Here is a 6,488-nt window from a genome sequence, read left to right on the forward strand (position 1 = left end):
CTAGTCACATTTGCATTGCAGTCTTTATTATATAATATTAGACACTTGGGACGTGATATATGGATACACGAATGCAGGTCTGACATCGGTGCAGGATATAACTCCATTTTGCAAGCAGATCATCAAACAACATTTATTGATGTCGTCTTTTACTGGAGGTAGCAATAAAAGCCTCCATAGATGACATTTGCATAGACACAATAATTTGTGAACGGGGAAAAAAAGTAATGTTGCATTGGCCGGGAATCGAACCCGGGCCTCCCGCGTGGCAGGCGAGAATTCTACCACTGAACCACCAATGCAAGTGGTAAAATGCCTCACATATGTAAATATCTCGTATAATATTACAATAATTCCAATCTCAAAAGGGATTGGCACTGAACCATAAGAGCTGACAGTTGATGCAACAGAGTTGAGATGAATTGGACGTCCATTATTGTCAATGGCAGGACATGTTTAAATAGTAAATTCTGTATTCTGGATTCATTTTAGCAGTTCAAGGTTATCTTCTTCTCCAAGAATTTGTTGGGGAGTGCATACTAAACTGTTTTTTTCATCTACTTTAGAGTGTTATTGGGGGTCATAAACAACGTATCTGTTTCTATTCATCTTCATATGTATAAACATTTTTTTTAAAAGGGCACTCAACATCCAAAGTGCAACAGATGTGCTCTTCTCTCTGAGGATTAACAAAAGATTAAATTCTAAAGATTTGCTCAAAAGAAAGTGAGTCCTCTCACAAGCTCTCACAGCCTTGACCACGTGATGCTTGCTCTTCGCACTCCTGTCAACACTCCGGCCAACTCCAAATGGTTGCGGATTGAAAAAAAAATCCATTGAAAGTTTGTGCTTGTTAGGTCAATCAAGTATTGCTTTGTCAACTCCCTTTCTCGCATTTTTTTTTAATCTTGCGGCCCTGGCTTCGGGAAGCGCCAGTCCCCTGTCTAGACTCAAATTCTATCAAAGCACATTCAAATGCATGCAGGGGAGATGGAAATAATGACTTTCCATTTTTCAAATGGTAGTTAAGTGCTGCTGTCACTGCATGGCACCAACTCATTTGCATTTGGACACTTCATTGCAAGGCCGACTGTGAATTTTCTTTTTTTTCTACTTTTCAACTCTCTGATGTTGGCCTTTCAACTTCCGGGCACGATGAGTTCTCTGAAGCCTCTGCACTTCTACAAAGAGAATGCTTTAGATGTCCTTTGAATAGACAAGGTAAAAAGTAGAGGGGGAACATTTTTAAGGATGGAGGATCAGACCTCAGAAGTGGGTCACCTGGTGGTTATGGGCTAGCTTTCATATTTTGGTTCCCTGGGATGTAATGGGATTTGTCTATTTTTCCTTCAATTCTGACTGATGTGAAAGGAACTTGCAAAAACAATGTTTCACTTTGTTTTGTATGTCTTTCACCTCTAAAATATAAAGAAATGTATATTTGGTTGCCATTTATGGCGTCCAATCCAAGTAGATTCGAAATCAAGTTACAAAAGATAATGAAAATACACAACATAATAATAGATTGAAGCATTCAATACAAAATAATGGAATGATCAAATAAAAGTAAGCTTATGTATGTTGCAAGTTAGCAACAACTGGCATCTATATTAAAAAAATATTTTAAAAAAACAGCTACTGTGATCTGGAACGTCCCTAATTCGTAAGAATAGGCACCAACACAGCAAAATTGAGACATTTTTAATTGGATCAAGTCATTATATACTACTAAAACCATATATCTTCACCGTAACATCTTATTCCTATAAGTTGGAAGAGTAGATAATAGAGTCACAGTACAAGAGGCCCTGGGCTGGGGAGACGTAACAAGTGTAACCAGGCCAGGAATTTTACATTTATACACCAATAAGAATGATGCCCAAACATAACAATGACACTTAACTTCAAAGGATATGATGAGATCTACAACACGGGCTAAGCTTAGAGTCCAGAATTAATGTGTAAACTCAGGGCTATAAATCGTCAGTGGTTTCATTGAGTGCATCTGAAACTGGAAAGCCATTTGAATGATCTGAATACGTAAAAGAGAGCCCAGAGCTGATCCTTGAAGCCTCATGTTCAGATTCAGCTTCCGTGCCTTCAAGATTTACAAGTTGGAAAAAAGATGAAGATTCTAATCCATCTGCGGATTTGATCTCATCAAGCACATTTGGAATTGACCAAGTACTGTGTTGTTCTTGGAAAGGAAATTGATAACGTATTTTTGAAGTGCCAACATCTTTATCCGTTTCTGCTATAAGTGTGACGTCTGGAGTTTCCATCTCGCTGCAGGGACGTGGGGTTGTGGTGAAAGTTGTTGAGTCGTGCAACACTCGGGATTTAGCAGGAGATAGTTCTTTCAAATGGCCATCCAATGTAGGAATGAAAATGCGTGTTAGATCTCGGGTGGGAAAAATATGTGGAGTTTCTATTCCGTCACATGTATTGATTTCAGAAAGTTTACTTTCTGTGTCTTCGGAATTCATGTGTGTTAAAACAGCTTGAGATTCTAATCTGTCTTTGGCTGTAAACTCGTCAACTACTCTTGTATTCCAGTTTATCAAATTGTTTGGTTCTTGCAGGGAGCAAGAAAACTTCCCCAAACTGACTTCGTCATAATCCATGAGTGTGAAGCATGGAAAAACACTACGCAGATTCAGGATTTCATTTCCAGAATCGTCATTGGAATTGACTTTGCGAAAGGTACTCGATGAATTCTGATCCAGGGAATTAAGGGACCGCGCTAATGGACCATCATATGTTGCCAGTAACTCATAGCGCGGGATATCTTGGATGGTTTGTATTTGGGTTGCTTCTAAACCACAAGGATGGCTCCCAAAAATTGTACTTGGAATTTGGAAGTTATTGCAATTATAAGGATCCTGGAGGGAAAGTACTCCAGTCAGTGTCCCTGCCTCGTCATCGCCAAGAAGACTTGGTTGTAGGAAAACCGATTTAGATTCAAAACCTTCAATGGATTTAAGTTCATCCATCACACCTGACATAGGCCAAGTTGGCGCATTGTAACGTTCACGGAAAGGAAAACTGGAAAGCATTTCCAAAGAGGAGTCTTCATCACTTTCATCAGTGTAAGGAACATAAACGGTTGGGTCCATGAATTCCGTATTGACATTATCGCTGAAATCCATTTTATCAATGGAATCTCTGATTTTAAAAGTTGACTCCTGTCGAAGAGACAGATCTTCCAAAGAGTCTGTATATCCATCCAATTGTTGACTACATGGACTATATTGGGTTGCTGGAATATGAGCATCTTCTAAAATGTCAGCGGAAATGGTGTCCGAAATTGAAGATTGGGATTGACAGGAAAAAATTCCACCCGTTGGTGTCATTTGGTCATCCTCTTCAGATAAATCTTCAATGCCTTGAACGCATGGTAAAACAGCTGCAGATACAAACTCATCTGTGGGTTTCCTTGGATTGAGTACACTCAAAGGCGCAGTAATTGAATCAGGTTGTTCTTGAGAATGAGATTGTATTCCCACTGGAACATTATCTTCATCCAATAATGCAACACACCAACTATCTGGAGTTGTGTACATAAATCCAGCTTCTGAAACATCACTGGAATCGACTTCTGATGTAGGGTCTAAATCATAAGGGGACTCCGTCTCAGAAAGTGTACTTTCTGTCATATTGAAATGTGTCAAAGCCTGTGACTCTCTTTTGGTAAGCTCGTCGTCCCTGGGTAGGCATTCCAAGCCCTGAAAAGTTGTTAAAACTGCAGATTTAGTAGGCTTATCAGGAATAATTCCATCTAGCAAATCTAATGTAGGCCACGTGATGGAAGCACGTGACTCTTGGGAAACAGTCCCAACAATCGGACTTTGCCAACGATTTGTAGATTCTTTTTCACATGAATTTGTCTCATTAAACATAATAGACAAGGAGGCATTTGTCAGATCTTTTGAAATGTTGAAAGTACTACTAGGTTTTTCTACAGTCTTTCTGAGTATTGCTCCCAAGCATACACTCTCTTCAGTAGGTAATGCATTTAGCTTTTGGGAAAAATCAGTCAAATTAGACTCATCAAGTGTTCCTGAAAACCTGTTTGTTATTGAAACCATGCAATCATGGGAAGAAGGAACTGGAACACTATCAACATCTATATTCACAGATGCCAAGAAAGGAATAAATGGATTTGGGCGTCCACTTGCAGATTCCACTTCAACACTGACACTGAACTCATCAGGCATACTTGATTTAAACCAGGGTGGTGAATCCAACTGCTCTTGAACAGTAAGACCGGGATGGGATTCCCAATCTGTTGCAATTTCTTCACTTGCAGGTTCAGGCACAAGTTTTGTTTTCAACCAGTCAGGAGGTTTGATTTTGTTGTTCATGGATAGAAAAGATGGAGTAGTATCCTTGGTTTCTTTAAAAGTAGCTTTGCTATCATCTACTCGACCGTCAATATTGCTAAGCATACTTTGTTCTTCCTTGATCTCCCCAGCTTCACCCTCCACGCTAATGTTTTCAATAGGTTGTAATGATTGTAAATCATTGGTTGATGTGAACCATTCGAACATAGCTGGTGCGGGACTAATTGGTGAATCGTGATACTCTTGGCAAGTACCATCAAATTCAACTTTTTCATCTCTAGGAACCTCTGCAAGCTTTGGAGTAGAGGTTTTTAAATGATCCATAAAATAGTTGAATGTCATTAATATAGACGAGGCAATTGAATCGGTTGGTTCTGGTGGGGACATGATCCCACCGCTGGTATTCGATGTGAAACTGGTTGGTGAAACACTGTTTTTATAAATTGGAGAATTCCTTTGCAAATTTCCATAGCTCTTGATTGCATCGTCATCTGGATTTGTTGGCACACATGATGGTTTAGAAGCTGAAAATAAATTGTTCAGTGTCATTGACACATTGCAAGCAGTTGAATCATTTACTTCTTTGAATGTAGGGGCGTTCCAATCACCGATGGTCTCATTGTTCCTTAAGACATCCGTGCTTTCAAAAGCATCGCCCGATTCAAAATCACTGGTGGATGTCATCCAATCCAACATATTTTTTATAGGACTAGTTGAAGAATCTTGGTAAGTAGGTCCAGAGTTTCTGGGAAAAGTGTCCTGTTTCATCTGAAAGGAAACAGCTGGAGCTGACAGTTCAGTTTGAGGTTTGAAACCTTTGATGAGTGTGGTTGATTTAGGGAAAATATTTGAATCACTGGATTCAGGTTCGCTGAACTCTTCCACGGTGTCATCAGCTTGGTCCATAATATCTGTGCTTTCAAAAGCGTCTGATTTTAATCCATTTATCATATCCAACGTGCATAATAGGAGGCTTCTTGAATCAGGCATGTCTTGGCAAATGCAATTAGAGTCACCTTCCTTTAATTCAACATCTTGGGTTGGTAGCAGAGGTTTCGGTTCAAAAGCGCTCAACAAATTGGCAACTTTTGTTGAAATAGGTGACGTACTTGTATCATCTTTTTTGAATGGAAGTTTTGAGGTAATAGCGGGTATTGTGTGAACTAGATTTGGGGTTGGTAGCTGTGCAGCAGGTTTAAAAGCATCATTGAAACTGATGAGCATAGCTGACATCGGTAAAGTTGATGAATCGTCATGTTCTTTTGAAATAGAGTCACTGATTTCAGCCTCATGAGTACTTTTTGTCGCTTCCGCAGTTTCAATAATATCAGCCAATTCTAAACCACTGGTGGACATTGAAAGTAAATGACTTGAAATAGAGCCTATTGAATTTGGTTGAGTTTGAGAAGTTGGCGCACAATCGGTTTCCCATAAGCAATCTTTCAATTTTAGTTGAACGTCTTGGGTTAGGAGCATAGGCTTAGATTTACCAGTGAAATTGTTAACTGGACTAAATAATGGGGAGGTCCCTGAATCCTCTTCATTGGAACCATCTCCAACTGATTCTAAAATGATTTTGTCAGGTCTGCCAGTAATGTCCAAGTTTACTACAGCAGTTGATGAACGCAAACCACCGTTGAGGGTGATCAAATCAAACATATTTACTATAGGGTTGGTTAGTAAATTATGCTGTTCTTGGGCAGGATCAAGTTGGTCTTTGCAAGTAGGACCAAAGTCACATTCAAAATGATCATCTTCCTCTGTATTGATATCATTATCTGGAGTTGGAACCATATGCTCAGGTTTTAAAACTCCAATGAAATTCATCATTGTAGTTTCCACAGGAGAGGTTCTTGAATCATCATTTTTTGAAGCATGTCCACTAGGTTTTGCTATAGTCTCATCTGCTTTGTCCATAACACCCAAGCTTTCAGAAGCATCAGTCGGTTCAAAACCGGTGAATGAGGTAAGCCAATCCATCTCACTTGTTATGAGTCTCATTGAATCCAGTTGTTCTTGGTGATTAGGACCAGAATTAGTTTCTAAAAATTCTTCTTCTTGAAAGTTTATTTCCACATCTGGAGTTGGAAGTATACTATGTTTAGGATCTAAACAACCACTTAGATTTATCATTGTAGTTGATAC

At 39.2% G+C, this 6,488-nt stretch overlaps 1 non-coding gene across 1 annotated transcript; it reads right to left on the minus strand.

Moving 5' to 3' along the window:
* Positions 1 to 231: 231 nt before the first annotated feature.
* On the minus strand, positions 232 to 302 carry trnag-gcc (transfer RNA glycine (anticodon GCC)). Its single transcript has one exon. It is a non-coding gene; the product is annotated as a tRNA-Gly (tRNA).
* Between the last annotated feature and the right edge of the window lie 6,186 nt (positions 303 to 6,488).

The sequence above is a fragment of the Stigmatopora argus genome, chromosome 9 (genome assembly GCF_051989625.1).
Source record: "Stigmatopora argus isolate UIUO_Sarg chromosome 9, RoL_Sarg_1.0, whole genome shotgun sequence".
NCBI classification, from domain to species: Eukaryota; Metazoa; Chordata; class Actinopteri; order Syngnathiformes; family Syngnathidae; genus Stigmatopora; species Stigmatopora argus.